This window comes from Solanum pennellii, chromosome 5 (genome assembly GCF_001406875.1).
Source record: "Solanum pennellii chromosome 5, SPENNV200".
Lineage (NCBI taxonomy): Eukaryota > Viridiplantae > Streptophyta > Magnoliopsida > Solanales > Solanaceae > Solanum > Solanum pennellii.
In genome coordinates, this window is record NC_028641.1 from 6,780,041 (window position 1) to 6,800,459 (window position 20,419).

General features: G+C 31.2%; 1 protein-coding gene and 1 pseudogene across 2 annotated transcripts in view; both read left to right on the forward strand.

The window, feature by feature from the left end:
* The first annotated feature begins 5,367 nt into the window (after positions 1 to 5,367).
* LOC107019933 lies at positions 5,368 to 6,813 on the forward strand (annotated as a pseudogene).
* Positions 6,814 to 19,296: 12,483 nt separating this feature from the next.
* Positions 19,297 to 20,419, forward strand: part of LOC107018942 (receptor-like protein kinase HERK 1) — a 3,452-nt gene continuing 2,329 nt past the window's right edge. The window contains exons 1-2 of one of the 2 annotated variants that reach the window (XM_015219539.2): positions 19,297 to 19,413; positions 19,489 to 19,541. The gene's annotated coding sequence lies outside the window, so the exon portion shown is untranslated. The remainder of the gene's footprint in view (positions 19,414 to 19,488; positions 19,542 to 20,419) is intronic. The other variant, XM_015219541.2, reaches the window with a different exon arrangement.

The window sequence follows — 20,419 nt, forward strand, 5'->3', positions numbered from 1 at the left end:
TGTTATATAATGTAATGTAAAATATATAATATAATGAAAACAGTACCCAAAAACTTGATAAAAAAAATTCATACACATGTTATATATACAGTGAATCATACAATGAAGCATACAGTGAATCATACAAAATTCATATAGTGAATCATACACAATTTACACATTTATCATACACATTTCATACGGTGAATCACACATAAAAAAACAATATTTATTTAAACAGAAATTTCATATATGGAATCATAAACAATTATTACATTATTTATTTTACACAAAAACAGTATTTTAACTACTTTATAGCCAAAATAAAAGAAAAAAAAATAACAGAACATAAAAAAATATTTAAAAATTAAATTTTACTAACCTTTGAACTTTTTTTGGGTTTATCAGTTTCTTCTTCTTCTGCTCTTGGTTTTTTTGATTTTGATTTTATCAATTCTTCAACAAAATCAGAATCAGACTCTGATGATTCCTCGATTTCTTTTCCTTTCCTTTTCTTTCCTCTTTCTTTAGTCGTTTTCTGGGATTCATCTTCTTTTTTCTTTTCTTTCCCTTTTCTCTTCTTCTCATTTTCCTTTGGATTTTGTGTTTGTGATAAAATTTTGAAAGAAGGAGCATGAAAATCGTCTGAACTTGCTTCTTCATTCAATCTTCTACTTTTTCTTGGCGTTTCGTTGCTTCTTTTAGACATTGTACGGTTGTTTATTGCAAGATTTAACGATTTCAGTGATAAAAATTAAAATTTGGATGGAACTATTTGGGAATTCTTGAAGAATAGAGTTAAGAGAGATGGAAGTTTGAGAGAGGAATTGGGCGTGCTAAGATGGTGAAAGCGTGTGAAACTTTTGAAAGGTTTTGAGAGGCGTGCGATTGTAATGATTTTGAAAATAAATGGGGAAGAACAACTATTTTGGGGAATATAAATTATTTTCTTTTTTAGATATTGTTTTACAGTTTTAAAACTGTAATTTTTTAAATTTTGAGAAAAACCCTATAATCTTGAAGTTATCTTAAAAAAGGTAAGTAAATAATATTTAATTTAAATAACTTTAATTAAGAGTTTTGTTTTAAAAAGGTAACTTAAAATAATAAGTGTAATTAATTACATTGATTTAAATATGGTAATTGAATTATTAAAATAAATTAATTATTATTTTAAAAAATTAATGATAATAATATAATATTTCTTAATATGCTATAACTTGATAATAATATGCTATAAGTAGTTTAATATTAAAAAGTTTGTTTATAACTTGATATTTAACATCTTAAATGTGTGTGTAGTGTTATTTTTATATTTAAAAATGTGCTAAGAAATTTCTGGGATATCCAAAAAATTGGGCTGCTATAAGTTGTAAAATAATGGCCCAAAATAGTTTTAGGATCAATAAATTAGCCGAGTTAAGTCACTCGGTGAATTTTGCGGAAATAAATAAAAGAGATGAATTAACATAAATTAATTTGACAAGCTTCTTAATTTTAATAAAATAATATAATCGTCTTAATTATAAAATAATTAATTTAAAAATGTAGACTATTATATGGCTAAATTAAATAGTAAAGTATTTAAAACAAAATAAAATCTCTTGAGACGATTTTCGGATATTTATAAAATAAACTAATTATATAAAAACATATTTATGTAAAACATATATATCATCTAAAAATTACAAAAACGTGACAAAACTATTTAAATTTATAACTTGCAAACTATATATATATATATATATATATATATATATATATATATGTGTGTGTGTGTGTGTGTGTGTGTGTGTGTGTGTGTGTGTGTGTGTGTGTGTGTGTGTTTTTCTTGAAATTTTATGAAACCAATTATTTTAAATCATTTGAAATTTAAGAAGCTCGATATGATTAATTTATATTGTGGAGGGTCAAAATTGGGTGTCAACAACATGGATATGAGTTTTTGGACTAAGTGGCTGATTATGAAAATCGAACATAGATGATCTGAGGGAGGTTATTCTTCAAAAAGCAATACCTCTCAGAACACTCTATATGAAGTCGTGTATATTATATGATGTTGTTCTCCTACCAAATAGTTCGAAGTTAATGAGGAAAATGAATTAGGATTTGGGATCAAGCTTGGTAATGTATAAGGTTCAACTAATAAGAATGAAGTTACTCATAGTTCAAAGGGATGAAAATTTTATGTTCAAATTTTTTATCTAAATTATGGAATTGAAAAATTCTGAATTTTTGAGTTCAACAGTTGTTCAGATTCAGGTTGGTTTAGTGAGGGCTATCACGAAAGTCACCGAATGGGTCTTTTAGTTCTCCAAGATTAGAATATGCAAATGTCTGAGGCGGACATGACTTCTCCTAAGGCTAGAAGACCATGGGAAAACGCCCAGAACTATAGCATGTCGTGAAAGAAGAAGAAAATCGTCATAGTACCTGGTATTCGAACATTGACTCGAGGCATTGTCTACCCCTTCTTACATGGAAATAGCAGTAACGTTCTTGAACCGATAACCATCTTTTGTCTAACCTAGGCCTCCTCTGTCCCTCGGGACCAACAATGGGCAGTGAAGATATATTCACTTGTTGTCCATCAACTACGTACGTCTTTCAGCCTGATCTTAGGCCCTGACTCACCCTCCCTGGACGAACATTGAAAAGGAGCCTTAGGTTTTTGGAGTCAATGGATTCTCAATCTTTGCGTTGCTCAAGTGGACATTCTCGCTTTCACTTCGTCCACCACCCCTCCCGTTGAGGCTTCTCGCTAAGGTGGAACACTCCCCTACAGATATCTGGAATGGTTGTCGTCCAATTCTTGTGTTCAACTTTTAACACTATTGTCTATGTTTTTAATTTTTGGTTCACCTGTTGGGACTTCTCTATATTTGGTTTAGTTTTAATAATGGAGAAGTGAATATTTATTTTGGTATCTAAAGTTCGAAGCATTATTTTTGACAAATTAAAGAAGGACAATTTTCATTTTTCATATTACACTCTCAATCTATTACCATTGAGTTAACATCTTTGAAATGTAGTGAGTACGTATATTTGGGACCCTACTAATCAATATGATAAAATAATAAATTTGTCATATAAATTTTGTTTTCTTTATCATATCATATGAGTTAATACCTCACATGGTCACTCAACTATGAACTCTTCTCTCGGAAAGTCACTCAATTTTCAATTTTAACTCAAAGTCACTTAACTATGCACTTCTCTCTCAGAAAGTCACTAAACTTTGAATTTTAATTCAAAAGTCACTCAATATATTAATTTGTTGAGTGACTTTTGAAATTAAAATTCAAAGTTGAGTGACTTTATGAGAGAAGAGTGCATAGTTGAGTGACCATATGAGCTATTACAAAAATTATGATTAAGATGGGTAATATCAAGCCATTGACCGGAAAGAGAGGTCAGATTCGTGTCAACTGCAAGAAGTTCAACTAAGAAGTGTTAATGAAATAATTGTTTCAAAAATTTGTTTATTTTCAATTGCAAGTGACACTAGATATATTGGCTATAATAATTGTCATCTCCATCAACTAGCACATGTAATATTTTTTTACCTTAGTTTATGGTGACAACTTCACTCTATGCATCCTTTGATTGTGAGTCCCGCCTAGAGGGAGGCACTAAAGGAAAAGCGTAGCGTTAAAATGTTTCGCCTTTCAAAGGTTTAGAATTCCTTCTATTGAGTGTTAATTATAAATCAAATCTAACTTTTAAAACGAAAGTGAGCACGGATAAGAGGATCCCACTTTTCCGCATTTCTCTCCCCACGAGCAGAACATGACTTTTCATTATGCTTTTTTGCTCATAGTCTCTACTCAAAGACAAAAATTTCTTAGATCTCCAAAATGAACTCTACATTGCTACTACAAAAATTCGAACATTGGCTCGAGGCATTGTCTACCCCTTCTTACGCGGAAATAGTAGTAACGTTCTTGAATTGATAACCATCTTTTGGCTAACCTAGGCCTCCTCTGTCCCCTGGACCAACAAGGGGCAGTGAAGATATATTCACTTGTTGTCCATCAACTACGTCTTTCAGCCTGATCTTAGGGTCTAACTCACCCTCCGTGGACGAATCTTGCAAAGGAATCTTAGGTTTTTGGAGGCAATGGATTCTCAGTCTTTGTGTTGCTGAAGCAAGCATTCTCGCTTTCACTTCGTCCACCACCCCTCCCGCCGAGGCTTCTCGTTAAGGTGGAACACTCCTCTACAAATATCTGGAATGGTTGAAGTTCATTTATGAGTATTCCTTTTGCCATTATCATTGAGTTGCATTAACAATTTTTCTTCTTAATTGCTGAATTTTGAGCACTTAAAACAATTATCATTTTAGATTAGAAAAAAATAAACATTAGAGCATATGAAGAGAGAAGTTAGAGCATATGGAGAGATTCATACAATATCAATATTTAATTGAAGAGAATACATGGTTAGATGTCACATTTTACTATGGCATAACACATATATTGGATCCTAACCTTGGTTTCAAATTTTAACTTTAGCCTCCAACTTTCATAATGCACAAACAGACACTTTAACTATTCAACTTTTAAATAAATAAACACATGAGTCCTACATGACATAATACACGTTGAACACCACGTTGGACAAAAAATGACATGTATGATGAAATGTAGGACATGTGTGTCTTTTTGTTCAACTTAATACAAGTTTAAGTGTCTATTTGTGCACATCCGAAGTTGAAGGGCATAAATGTGATTTGAAGCCAAGTTAAAGGGCACATTATGTATTATGCCTTTTATTATTTTTCACTTCTTAATGACTTTATTGTTAAACTTTTTAGCTTCTACAATCAAATACATTCATTCACAACCTTTCATGTACACAATTTCTCTCTTTATAAATTGAATAGAAAATGTTAGTCCATTACACTTGATATTTTTCACATCTTATAGTTCTTATGTAATTTTTTATTCATTGGTCATTTTTTTTCTTATTGATATATTGCTTTGTTTAATTAACTTCTTTAATTTTATATGGAAATATAGTATTAGATATTTGGCAATCTTGACAAATCATATAATTGAGGTAGTAATCTTTTTTTTTTACCAATAAATATAGTGTATCCCACATGATTAAAAGAAAAGGGTTTTATAAATTTAATCATAAATTCTTCAAATTCTATTAATCTTTGCAAATTGCAACCTTAATTGAATGTTTCACCAGAAACATCATTTTTATTCTTTAAATATTGTATAATGCATCAATTATTCTAAAATAATTTATATCATTTGAAATGTTTGATATTAAATAACATGTGATACACATACAACGTACGTGTCCGAGAATTAGTCAAAGTCAAGATATGAAAAATAAAGATGGAGTAAAAGATGAAAATATTTAATTTGCTAGCTATTTATTTAAAAACATTTATGAAGTATTCAACAAACCAATTTGGTGTAGTATTTTTGAGTTTTGCCACTGTACAGTTTGAGTCTCTGGTCTTCTGCAAATCTCCACCGTTGTGTTAAAATCAGAGGTTCCTCAAGTTTCTGTTTTGTTTACATAGTTGTGATTTTCATTAATTATAGTTGCAATTGTTCTAGATCGTTTTTAGGGTTCCTATTTGAATATCTACTTGAAAACTTATTGTGATTTTGCTTAGGAGTAGGTCAAAGGACACCATGGGAAGCAAACATTCGAAGGGAACAACTTCCACAAGTGATTCAGTTCCTCAGAGAAGTTTTCGAATTCCTTTTGAAGCAACTAACAACTTCGATAACAAGTTTCTCATTGAAGTGAGTGACTTTGGGAAGGTTTACAAGGGTGTTTTATGTGATGGAACAAAGGTGGCCTTAAAAAGGTATGATTCTATATCTCAACAAGTTGTTGAAAAGTTCCAAAAACAAATTTAAATTCTCTCGCAGCTCCGCCATCCCAATCTGGTTTTATTGATTGGATACTGTGATGATAACAATGGGATGATTCTAATTTTTGAGTATTTAAAGCATGGGAACCATTTGTATGATTCAGCTCTACTCACTTTGAGTTGGGAGCAGAGGCTGAAGATATGCATCGGGGCAGCCAGAGGTCTCCACTACCTTCATACTAACAGAATTATACATCGGGACGTCAAGTCTCCCAGACATATTGCTTGATGAGAATTTTGTGCCAAAAATTGCTGATTTTGGACTATCCAAGACAATGCTTGAGCTTGATCAAACATATGTTAGAACACCCATCGAAAGAACAAGGCTCGAGGTAGACCCTGAGTATTTTATGAGGAGACAGCTAACAGAAAAATCTGATGTTTATTCTTGGGTGTTGTTTTAATTGAAGTTCTTTGCGCTGGTTCTCCCACAGTTCAATCTATTCCAGGGGAGATTGTTAGTTTAAATATAGCTGCATGGGCTATGGATTCACAGAGGAAGGGAATGTTGGAAAAAATAATAGATCCCAATCTTGCGGCCATCTATGGTCCCTCAGGAAATTTGGAGAAACAACGGTGAAATGCTTAGCTATCTCTGGTGTAGATAGGCCATCTATGGGTGATGTGCTACGGAATCTGGAGTATGCACTTCATCTCCAAGAGTCTGTCATTTAAGATGATCCTTAAGAAGACAGTACCATCCCTAGCAGTCATGTTGATGCCAATTCTAATGTTGCTCTGATCGGAACATTAAAGTTGGATGATCTCTCTAAGTGAAATTGGTACATACGTTCTTCCTTAGGTGTTTGTTAATTCCACTTATGTTTCATGAATCATATGAAGTTTTTTTTTCTTTTTTCGTGTTTTTGTAACAATTTATTTAACTAAGTTATATAGAAAGAATGTTAATTTTGAAAACATACATTGCTCTACCAGTGGATATGGGGTATCTGGTTGTTTCACACGTTTGTCTCATCCATGTGTCCACCTTCTTTGAAGAATGTAAATGCAAAATAAATGGCTAGAGTTACCTTTGCACAATGGATTTTCTGTCCATTTCCTGTTGAACACCTTATGATGTTACATGAGGTAATAAGCATATATAGTCTAGTATGAAATATGATCTTTCTTTTTTAGAGTATCATCATACAGAGATGACCTGATTGCATATCTCCATTCATTTTTTGTTGGGCTCATCTGAACCGCACCTTTGCTATTCCACCGGTTACCTGCTATCTTTCACCAGCACAAGTATCAAGTACCATTCCTTTGTAGAAATGTTAGTTCTTATGCCAAGATCGACAATATGTCTGCTTACTGTCGATAAAACACTACATATTTGTACTCGTTCTACTTCCTACAATTGTGCTGAGCAGTCACGCCATTAACGACTCTGAAAAATATGGTCATCTAGTTGGTTCTGTTCTTATTCCTGATGTGATTTATAGTTAGCGTGTTGTTGCTTACATCTATTCTTAGTATGTTTTAGACAGTTAATAGGCTTTGAATTTGCACTTTGTTTATAGTGTGATCAACAAAAGGAAAATAAGTATTATTTTGTCCACAATTATGTGGAAAATCAGTTAATTTGTTAGGACCAAATACTGTTTAAGAAACTGTTTCATCTTTTATTCGATATTCATAAAGCAAAATCCAAGTTTCGTCCGAAACTTCTATCTTAAACACTATTAAAATCACCTTCCTCATATCTTACACACGTTACCGAAATACAAGATCCAAAAATGGAGATTGTCTACCTCATCTATAAGCTACCTGTTAAAAAAACCCTTTGAATTATGGTGTTGTGTGCATTATGAATTTAATATTTGAAAAATAAAATAAAAAAAGGCCATGAATGTGCAATTTATAGCTTGGGTATGTGGCAAACAAGGAAGAAAAGATTGGGTATGTGGAATAAAAAAGGAAGAAAAGATTGGTATGTGGAAAAAAAAGGAAGAAAAGCTTGGATATGTGGAATAAAATAGGAAGAAAAGATTGGGTATGTGGAATAAAAAGGAAGAAAAGCTTGGGTATGTGGAAAAAAAGGGAAAGAATAGATTGGGTATGTGGAATAAAAAGGATGAAAAGCTTGGGTATGTCACATACCGTATGTGAGAAAAAAAAAGGAAGAAAAGGGAAAGCTAAAAAAAAATATTCCATCTGTTTCAATTTATATGATAAAGATTTAGTCAAATATAATTAGGTCAAAACACAATTCAAATTTTCTAGAAAAATACGTTCTTGCATCAATTTCCTTCATACCCATTTCATAGATTTTCAAAAAATACGTTTTTGTATCAATTTCGTAATACTTGTGTCAGGAAATTCATAAAAATACATTCTTGAATCGAGCAACTTCTGAATAGGATCCAAAACAACATCAAATCAAATGTCTCTTCACTGCTTTTCATAACAAGAGTGAGCCTGTTCTTGGTGCTCTCATGAGTCTTCTTGGTCTTCTTTCCAGCCACCATCGTGGACGGGGATGGAGGATTTGAATAAGCAATTTACATAGACGACAGAGAATCGGTCAAAAAATTATTAAAATTATAAAAATAATTAATTAAACGGAAAAGGCTCAAAAATACCCCTAAACTATTCGAAATAGCTCACATATACCCTTCTACTTTATTTCGGCTCAAAACTACCCTTTCCGTCATACTATTGGGTCAAAAGTACCCTTCTTATTAACGGAAGTTGTTAAATGCCATGTGGATACCACATTGCATGCCAATAGGATTTCACTGCCACGTAGACTAAATAAAAAGGGTCAAAAATACCCTTAAGCTATCCGAAATAGCTTATATTTACCCTTAAACGCTATTTTGGCTCAAAACTACCCTTTCCGTCAAACTATTGGGTCAAAAATACCCTTGTTAACTGATGATGTTAAATGTCATGTGGATGTCACATTGCATAATAATAAAGGTTCCACTGCCACATAGACTAAATCCCTAAACCTAATTACTCCCCCCCCCCCCCCNNNNCCCCCCCCACCCTCATTTCATTATTTCCAGAAATAGTTAGGATTTCACAACTTTCCCCTATCAGCTAAGGCTTCGTAGCTTTTTTGGGGGCTGAGTTTCAAAGTATATATTCATGCTTGTAGGTTAGTAAATATTTTTTCTTATTTTATTATATTTACGATTTCTAAGTATGATAGCTAGAATTTTACAATTTTCCCGTCATTTCGCGGTCAAGGTTTCTTAACTTTCTTCGGAGCTAAGATTCAAAGTTGATTTTCGTGGTTGTAAACACAATAAAATAAGAAAAAAGTTTTACTAACCGACAACCAAGAATATCCACTTTGAAAACCAGCGACGAAAAAAACTGTAAAACCCTAGCCGCGAAATGAGGGAGAAAGGGTGAAATCGTTTCTGGAAAATAATGAAATGAGGGGAACATGAGTAATTAAGATTTAGGGATTTAGTCAATGTGGCAGTGCAACATAATTGTTATGCAATGTGGCATCCACATGGCATTTAACATCTTCTGTTTATAAGAAGGGTATTTTTGACCCAATAGTTTGACGGGAAGGGTAGTTTTGAGCCGAAATATAATTTAAGGGTATATATGAGCTATTTCGGATAGTTTAAGGGTATTTTTTTTATCCTTTTGCTTTTAGTATATGTGGCAGTGGAATCCTATTGGCATGCAATGTGGCATCATCCATATGGCATCCACATGGCATTTAACAACTTCCGTTAATAAGAATGGTACTTTTGACCCAATAATATGACGGGAAGGGTAGGTTTGAGCCAAAATATAGTTTAAGGGTATATATGAGCTATTTCAGATAGTTTAAGGATATTTTTGACCCTTTTACGTTAATTAAAAAATATCCTTCTTCTTCACCCACTATTTTATCAAATTTTCAACCATTTTCATCCATGCCCAACCTTTTTTCTTCTTCTCCGCAATTGCTTAACATCAATTTATCTGATCTTGGGCACATCTTGAGTCCACTGATCAACTGGGGAGGGAGAAAGCGGGGAGGAGAACGAGGTGGGTGAGGGTGTGAGGTCATGGCAGCGAAGAGGTTTCTCGGCCAAATCTAGTGGTGTGGTGTCTTAGGTTGTTTGATTTTGTGAAGGTTGGAGGAGGAAATGGCGATGGTGTGCGGCGGAGATGAAGACAGGTGAGGGAGAGAGTATGTGCAATTTCGCCGGCAAAAATGGCGACGGCGGCAAGAATGGCTTCTCGGTAAATGTTGTCCGTGAACAGTGAATATTGGGAGAATGAAATGTATGGCGTTTTACTTTGAAGAATAAACAAAATTTTATTATTTTACCTTTTATTAAATAATTTTAAAAAATAATTAAGAAATAATTATGATATGACATTAATATATATGACGTGGATATAACATGTTATTTATGTAAAAGAAAGTGAGCTACAAACATGTTGGAGGGGTTTAAAAGTCTCATTAAATTGAGTCTAAGGGTTCAGTTGACAAATGATAACTAAAAGGGTCCAGAATACAAACTGATACAAGTATAAGTGTCCATCAGACCATTTCACTCATTTCTAATGCACTTTATCAAACGACCCCTTAATTTAGTAAGAGATAAGTCTATAATCACATTTATAGATGAAGCTCCTCTTAATTTATCTTCTCTACATTCTCCTCTTTCTTATTTAAATTATCATACATGACATAATAAAAAATAATAATTAAGATTTAACCAATGAAAAAAAGGACAAATATACCCCCAAACTATCATAATGGTATGCAAATACCCTTCGTTATACTTTCAATACAACAATATAATACCTTTACCGTCCAAAAATTAGAACACATTTGCCCCTCCCTCTAACATAAGAATAATTAGTGACACGTGACGCAATCCTATGGCTTGACCTGATTTGACCAATTAATTAACCCAAAATTTAAATACCCGCCCAATGACCCATTTAACCCACCCAATACCCCCATTACCCACACAAATACTAATCTATTTTCTGCAATCGACTTCTCCAGAGAAGTATAAGCGAAACAATACACACTCATATCAATGTGTATTTGTCGTCCTTAGCGTTAAAAATGCAGCTTCAGTTTGGATCACTTAAGTTTCTGCTAATTGTCTAATATTTTGAGGCCTAGAAATTAAATTTCCAGCATGTTATTTTGTTAGTTCAATAGCAGTAATCACTTGTTTCATTTAGTTTACAAAGACTCCTAAATATAGGATACATGTTCCATGGTTTGCGGAATGATTTGTATTATAGATTATATATTCTGTTTCTTTTCCTTCAATTTTTTTCGCACAATATATTGTTTGACTTCATATGATTATAACCTTTAGTTGGTGTTAGTCTCGTTTTAGTTATTGCCAATATTTGTAGATATAATTCGGGGATATTGATTTTATATGAATGTTAATTTTTTGTTCTCATTTTTCTACATGTGAACTCCTTGTATGGAGTCTGAATTGGACCCAAATTCATTTGCCTTTACATTTTGGATGGACTTAAAGGTCCGTCACATCCACTTTCTTCTCTTTCGAGTCAGGTGAATAGGTCGAAAAGCAACAAATAAGGCTGGAAACTTAAATTACAGGTTTCAGAAGGCTGATAATAAGCTGAAATACAGCTTGTATACACCAATATACGATGGAATACGGTTTTATACAGGTTAAAATGCAGCAGCCATGGGTCAAAGGAATAAAAGAGGGGCCAGAAACTGAAAATGCAGGTCGTAATAGCTCAAAAGAAGGCTTCATTCATACCTTCGATATGCTGCCTATATACATTAGTATACAACCATGTATACGCACCTTGATTAGGCCTAATTTCATTTGGTCATTTTGATTCCAACAGCCCAACAAGTTTCCTTTCAAATAATTCTTTTTACGGAAAAGGGTCTAAAATACCCTTGAAATATTGAAAATGGTACAAAATTACCCTTTATCCACCTATTGGCTCCAAAATGCCCTTTTCATCCGGCTCCAAAATACCCTTATCATCCACCTTTGGATTCAAAATTGACCACTTTTTTAATTGTTTTAAAATTAAACTCTTTAAATATTTTTTAAAATACTTGACGTTCAATTATTGGTTATAATTTAATTTATTAATATAATTTATAAACCAACCCACTACCCACTAATTACTAACTAAACCTCACCCTATTAATAATCCAATTATAATATCAAAATCATCATAAACACTACTAAAACACGATGAAATTATAGATTCCTGAAAATAACATTCAAAATTATTCGAGTCCGAATCGAAGCCCCAATTAAATTTAGGTTGAGCCGCTTATTTAGGAGGACACTTTCTTTCAAGATTGAATGAGAAATTTATGATTAAAGGTAAAGAAGTAATATTTCCCGAATTAATTCATGCATTTTTTAAAAATATAATTTTATAAATATTTATTATTTGTTTTAAAACCTTTAATATATTATTTTAAAAAAAAAGTTACTTATGAAGTAACATCACATATTTGAGATGTAAGAATAATTAAGATAAACATAGTCAGACTTTTAAGTTTATCGGTAATTTTATTTAGACACTTGAATGTATGATAATTTATTTCTATAGATATTTTCGCCTCAAATTTTTAAAAACACTCAATTGGTAATAGCTAATCTGTTGTTGCATTAATAATGTGACGGATTTATTAATTTAGAGGGGTTTAATTAGTAATGGGTGGGTGGTGGATTGATTTATAAATTATATTAATAAGTTAAATTATAACAAATAGTTGAGCGCCACGTATTTAAAAAAAATATTTAAATAGTTTAAATATAAAACCGTTAAATAAGTGGTCAATTTTGAATCAAAAGGTGGATGACAAGGGTATTTTGGATCCAATAGGTGGGTGGGAAGGGTATTTGGAGCCAATAGGTGGATGGGGGATAATTTTATACCATTTCCAATACTTTGAGGGTATTTTAGGCCCTTTTCCGTTCTTTTTATATAGACTCATACGCTTACTAAATTTTAAAAAATAATCAACGTCTTTTAGTTAAATCGCCGGTTAACCACGAGTTAGCGGGCATTTCGAGGGCCTAACATCTTTTCGGAATATACATTTGAACTTCGAATCTTTTTTCAATTAATTTAATCTGTGTTAAAACTTTTGAAAATAATTTATAAGTTTTTCTTATTTTTATTAAAAAAATTAAGTGGCGATTCTGTTAATTCGGGAAATCGATTTCTCTTAAATCATAAGATTAATTGACTTTTTGAAACTTAGCCATTTTTAATATTTTATTCATTTTTTGAGCAAAACAACTGAAAATGAATGAATGAATAAAAAAACAAGTCTTTTCTTTTGTACTCGAACTACGTAGGGCCTGAATTCTACTTGCGAGATACGTAGGCAGCCTTTCAAGGCCCGACTCTTATCTTTCAAAAATTTCATTCTCCCCATTTATTCTACAAGGAAATGTGAGGTCCTGATCAACAGATGTCGAAAGAGATGCAGTAAGAAGACCTTAACTCGACGTGATTTGACTTTTCTGAGATAGTCTCAAATTGAAATGAGTGAATTTATTCCCTCATCCATGTGTCAGCCTTCTTTGAAGAATGAAATGCAAAATAAATGGCTGAAGTTACCTTTGCACGATGGAATTTCTTTACATTTCTATTAAACATCTTATGAAGTTACCTAGTATGATCATATTGTTAAAAGACGAGCTGCTTGCATGTCTCCATTAATTTTTTGTTGGGCCCATCTGAACTGCTCCTTGGCTAATCCAACGGTTACCTACTACCTTCCACAAGCACGGATATCAGATACTATTCAACTTTTATTCTTAAAACAAGTAATAAAGTTTCATGTCAAATCCCATCATAGTGCAAACTGTAATTGCATAGTTTCACTACTTGTCATACTTGAATTCTTATCTCAATACGTTATGCATTACTAAGCACTTAAATATCGGAGATCGTCTTGTTGAAGATGTATACCAGAAGCTTCTTGATTCATCCTGATGTGATTTAAAATAATAGGCTTAATAAGTTTTCTAACTTAAGAAATCAAAATTTTTGTTAGCTGTTAATCGCTAAAATTAACATGTCATACTATTATTTTAACATTACAATGTTTTATAACACTTTTAGATCTGTCAGCAACATTTTTTTTGGTAGATTTGAATTGATTTTATTGATGTAATAACAACATATTAAATGCAAGTAGTGAGATAATTTTCTCTTTTTTTTTAGTTTCTTAGCCATTCAAAACAGTTTACGTAAAGAAATTATTTTAATAAATAATGTTTTATCACCATTTGTTATAATTTAAAATTAAGTTTGAATCCACATGAAATCACATATATCCGCAATCCGTCTTGCTCCACATTAACTTACAAAGAACCCACTTTAACCCGCCTCGCACAACCTTAAACTCGCCCCGCCCTGCCCTGCATAGCCTTAAACTCATCCTCCCCGCCCCATTGTCATCCCTAGCAACCATCCACATCTAGTTTCATTTTATACGATACTGTCATGAAAATTATGAGATGATTCTAGTTTATGAGTATAGGTAAAATTATGAGATGATTCTAGTTTATGAGTATATCTAGAATTGGAACCTCAGGAGCTATTTGTGGGTCAGATGATCTGCATCTACACAGTATGAGCTGGGAGAAGAGGTTGGATAATAGATATGCATAGGGTCAGCCAAAGGTTAGCACTACCTCCATACCAGCACAGTTATACATTGGAATGCAGAGGACATGATCAATGAAGGGTGCGAGAGGTTGCTTATAGAGAGTATGAGGAGAGGTAGAGATGGACCAAATAAGTATTGTCAAGAAGCTAAGTGATAAGACAAGATATGATACAACTTAAAGTTGGAGGGCATAGTTGTCCGCTAAAGTCAAGTTAAGAGTCATGTTTATTTATTATGTCTTTAAACAAATGAACACATGTAGAACACCAAGTAAGATGCAAATTGCCACATAAGATGTCATGTACGACGTGTGTGTCGCTTTGTTCAACTAATTTCTACAAATTTAAGTGTCTACTTGTGCACAGACAAAGTTGGAGGTCATAAATGTGAGCTGATGCCAAGTTAAATAGCATATTTATGTATTATGCCGTGTTTTATTGTAGTTCTTGTTTTTGATATATGTCAATGTTTATTCTTGTTTTCAATAATCTGTCATAGTATGGTGTTTGTTTAATATTATAACATTATTTTATTGTCGTACTTACTCCCTTCTGATAGACTTTGTTTCGTTTTCATGTTGCTTACTATCTTTTCTTCACCATCTCTTTCTTTTTCACTTGAGTTGAGGATCTTTCGGAAAATAACTTTTCTACCTCTATGTGGTAATGGTAAGATCTGTATTTCTACCCTTCACACTTCCCATTTGTAGGATTTCACTAGGTATGTCCACTTGTTATCATAATGTGTATCCTATACATTACCACGTTGTCACGGACTTATAGTGTTTGCTAAAGCTCTGTGCGGCTTTTGACAACATATTCACTAATATTTCAAGATCTTGTAAGCTCAAGAAAGCTTTTAAGACTTGGATCGCTAAGAGAATTCTCGGAAAAGACTTAGAAAGAACAAGACAGATCTTTGAAGAAGACTTTTGTATTGCTTTAGAATAGGGGTGTACAAAATCGAACCAAAAACTGAACCAGACCACAAACCGAGTCAAACCAAAAAAAAACCCGAATAGTGGTTTTGTTTGACTTGGTTTGGTGTTGTATAAAAAAACCTCGACTATATTTGGGTTGGTTTAGTTTCAACTAAAAAAAATAACCCGAGACCAAACCAACCCGACATTATATATATAATTTTAAAATTTTATTTTATATGTAAAAATACTTACTTTGACATAATTATTAAATATGTCTTATACTTTTTCATAATTTTTATCTTTAACATATTGATTTCATGTTTTGAAGATAGAATTCTTAATGATTAATAAAGATTATAGTCCATACATGTTGTTAGTTATAATAAAGTTTAAAAAAATCAAATTAATACTGATGCAAAACGAAAATCAATTCAACACTAAGAATGAGAATAATATTGAATATTTGTCTTTTTAGTTTTACATAGATTTAGATAATTAAAATACGTGATCTAATTTTACTTTCTTTTATTATTTAGTCATGTAACTAATACTTACTAAACTTATTTTATCATGATTTAGTACTTTAAATTATGATCAATTTCATTATAACTTATTAATTTGTAATATTTGTTTTAAGCGATATTATTATTATTTTTTTGTTGGATATTGTAGTGTCATTAATCATATCATATTTTTTGTTATTTTCTTGAGAAATAACTTATATAGTTGCATTTTTGTAGGATTAAAAAAATATTTGAAGTACAAATAAATTATATGTTTGTATTAATACTTTATTGAAAAAACTCAAAAATCTAAAAAACCCAAAAAATCTGAAATTACTCGAAGTTGAAAAACTCGAGTTTATTGGTTTGCTTTGGTTTGGTTTATAAGTTCAAAAATCAAAGACAAATGATTTGGTTTGATATTTGAAAAATCCGAACCAACCCGGTCATGTATACCCCTACTTTGGAAGATTACTTTACAAACTTGAGTGATGCCTTGCAGATGAAGGGTGCCTATATTTATACCACCACCTAAGGACTAAAGTGTAATTTATAATAATTTACAAATTCCTAAGATATTTACACATTGGTCCCTTTCTAGATATTTCTACTTATCTAGGACTTTTCATAGCCTTCTTGAGAAATCTTAAGGGTTCTAGAGTTCTCCGCAAGCCTCTCCTCAAAAACTCTAGAATCCTCCGCCCTTATCCGGATGCGAAATCTAACTGGCAAAGTGGCAGGACGTCACATGAGGGTCTTTCAGAAATCTTTCTTATCCGATAAGGCATGAGTCATAGAACTTGCACTCAGGAATAATTATGTTTTAAAAAGGGCATGATTCATTAAGTGAAAGATGCTAACTGAATATTTAGAGGTGTCACAAGTAAAGATCCTAGTGGACAACAAGTTGAATAAGCTAATTGTGACCCTCTTTAAATTATTTTGTAATATTTTAGTGGTTGCCGCAAGGAATAACGTCATAACTTATGCAAAAGTAAATAACATCATCATTCAAATAAATGGGAGTACCATGTTATCATGAATACACCAATTGTTATCATTGTAGTTGCATGAATTAAAACAGATACTAAAATGGGACCCTCTGTAACATCAGGCGACCATCTATGCAAATTTCCCAACAACACCAATAAAAAGTAAAATACAAATTAGAATTATGACATTCAATTTCATATCGCAAAAAATCCAAGAATTTCTAGAGCACTAAAACGAGCAAAAAGTAATTGAAAAGTCTATTATTTGAAGTGAAATAAAAGAATAAAAATAAACAAGATCAAACTTGATATCATTTCGTACTATATGTCATTCATATATAGGATAACACGAGACATTATAAATTTAAGGGATAAGACACAATTACCTCCCTAGACTAAAATCGAAATTTTAGAGACACACCTTAACTAATCTAATGTCCTATTACCTCCTAAGGAGCCGTTTGGTTTTTGTATAAAAAATATCTTATACATGTATTAAAAGTTACATTAGTTTTACTATGTTTCGTAGAAGTTTTGTGTTAGTTGTAAAAGTTAACATAATTTATACCATGTTTGGTTGGTAAAAATTTAAATGTTGTATAAAAGTTATTCATGTATTAATTTATACGGTGTTTGGTTGCATTTTTTGTAGTTCTACATAATTAATACCTACATAACTTATGAGGGAATCTATGTATAAAGTTATGCAGGGTAGAAGGTGGAATAAGTTATGTAGGTATTAGTTATACATGTATTAAAATGATAAATTACACATTTACCCTATAAATTTATTTTATTTCTTAATTGGCAACTTTACTGTTTTCTATATATGTTTATTTTTGATTTCTTTTTATATATGGACCATTTTCATTTCTTTTAATTTTTTTAATTAAAAATTTATTGTTTTCCTATCATATATATAGACTATTTTTATTTCTTTTTATATACTTACCATTTTTATTTATTTATGCAAATATAAATATTTTTTAATATTAAAAATTTAAGGGAAAAGGGTCTGATATACCCCTCAACTTTGTCATTTGGAGCTGATATACCCCTCGTTATAAAAGTGGCTCATATATGCCCTTACTGTTATACAAACGACTCACATATACCCCTGCCGTTATAAAATGACTCACATATACCCTTCATTTAACGGAAGTTAAAAAATTTATTTTAAATTTATATTATTACTTCTAATTTTTTTTTAAAAATTATTTAGGGATATATATGATTCTTCTATCAAAGTTCAAGGTATATTGTAATTTTTTTCATACATAAATTATTTTTTGACTTCTTTTATTATAATTATTTGAGTCTTATTCTTATTTTGTTTTTTTCTTTCATTATTTAGTTTAAAGAAAAAAAAATTAAACTATTTTTTTTACTGTGTATTGTAATTTAATTTCGTATTCGAAGAAAAAATTTTGTCATCTACAATAAGTTTTACAAGAATATTAGTGAAACATAAATAAATTTGATTATCAAAATAATAATTATAAATTAGTCATTGAAACAAAAAAAAGTCAAAAAAAATATGTTTGACGATGATTAAATTTACCCATATGGGATTATATTTTTAGAAAAAAATAATAAAAATTTAGATTAAAATTATTTTTTTTTCATTTCCGTTAGAGGAAAAGGGTATATGTGTGCCATTTGTTTACAAATAGGGGTATATATGAACCACTTTCATAACAAGGGGTATATCAGCTCTAAATGAGAAAGTTAAGGGGTATATCAGACCCTTCTCCCAAAATTTAATTGTATATTTTTGACGGTACATATGCTAATCAAATATTAGCATTATATATTATTCAATATAGTCCACATTTTATTAGCATGTATTATTATTTTGTAAATAATATATATTAATAATTTACAACAAGTTTAATATTCAATAGTTAATAATTCATGTATTATAATCTCTACATAAGAAAATAATTCCTACATAATTAATATCCACATAGTTAATACCCGCATAACTAAACTCAACATAACTAAACTCTGCATAACTAAACCCTGCATAACTAATACCTACATAACTAAACCCTGCATAACTAATATCTGCATAACTAAACCCTGCATAACTAATATCTGCATAACTTAACCCTGCATAACTCTAACTAGTAACCAAAAGGCCCCTAAATTCATTATTTGTTCAATTTTCTTACACCTTTTGGCTTATGTAACACACTCTGTGACTCCACTTAAATGAGACGTGTGAGAGTGTCTGGAAGCCACGTAGGCCGAAAAAGTGTAAAAAATTACAAAAAAGAATGAGTTCAAGATTAATATGACCTTATTTTAGTTTAAGTGCTATAGTCTAGGGATACTAGTATCTTGTCCCTAAATTTAAAATAAAATTTATAATTTATTTAATTAAAATATAAGTTTTCAGTCAAACAATCTATCAATCATCTTTAGGGAAAATACCAGAGTGATCAACTTTCTTCATCTCTTCCTTGTTATGAACTTAGATCTCATGGGTAAGTAATTTCTCTCTGATTTTCATAAAATGAAAGAAGAAATTGCAAAGTATTTACCTTCTTTTACTTTGTTAGTTGCAGGACGCTAGCTAGATGCTTGAGCACTCGAAAATCATTGAAAAAAAGTAGTAAGTTGGTTTATTTTCGTTTCTCCTTTACTCAAAATCAATAAATTAATTGCATCTTATACAGATCTGAATGCTCTAGATCTCTGTGCTTTGCAAGTTTTGTCCCAATTTATATGATGTAATGTGACTTGACAAAAAGTTTATAAAAGAACTTTTTTGAAACTTCTTAGTCTAAATTAAGTATGTTTGTCGGATTAGATTATTTTATTAAATATATAAATTTATTATTCTTTTTAGAAAGGACTAAGAAAAATCAATATCTTTTGAACTCAATATAAACATAACTCAACAAAGATTCATAAATTTTTTAACATAGACTGAAAAAGCTCTAGAGAACAAATATGTAGCGTCAAAAACAACAACTGAAACACAAATTAAAACAGATTTTTGAAATTTCTGGACCGATTTCCATTTTTTTGGAATATTTCTTTTCAATATCAGTGGATCTTTTTAACTCCACAAATAATTTTAGAAATTTACCTTTTTATATATATACAAAATTAATGACATGATCGAAATTTGAGGTGATTTCATGAAGAATTTAAGAAATTGGAAATTTAGGAGTTTTTGTTCTTCACGTGTCCTTGAGAAAGAAGAAGCAATAATGCATTTGATCCAAAACCCTAATTGAAAAGTGTTAAAGTTGTAAAAAATGGTTTTGCAAAATCAGAGTAAAAAATAACGTAGAGAAGCCTTTTTTTTCAAACGACAATGACATAGATGAGCCAAACTTTTAACTGATGGCATAAATATATTTTTCTTAAAGTTCGATAATATATTTGAGCCTTCACCCAAAAAAATATAACCAATTGCTATAAAATTAATATATTGGGGCACCTGCATATCATGGGCTATCGAAACTACAGCGCGTATATATA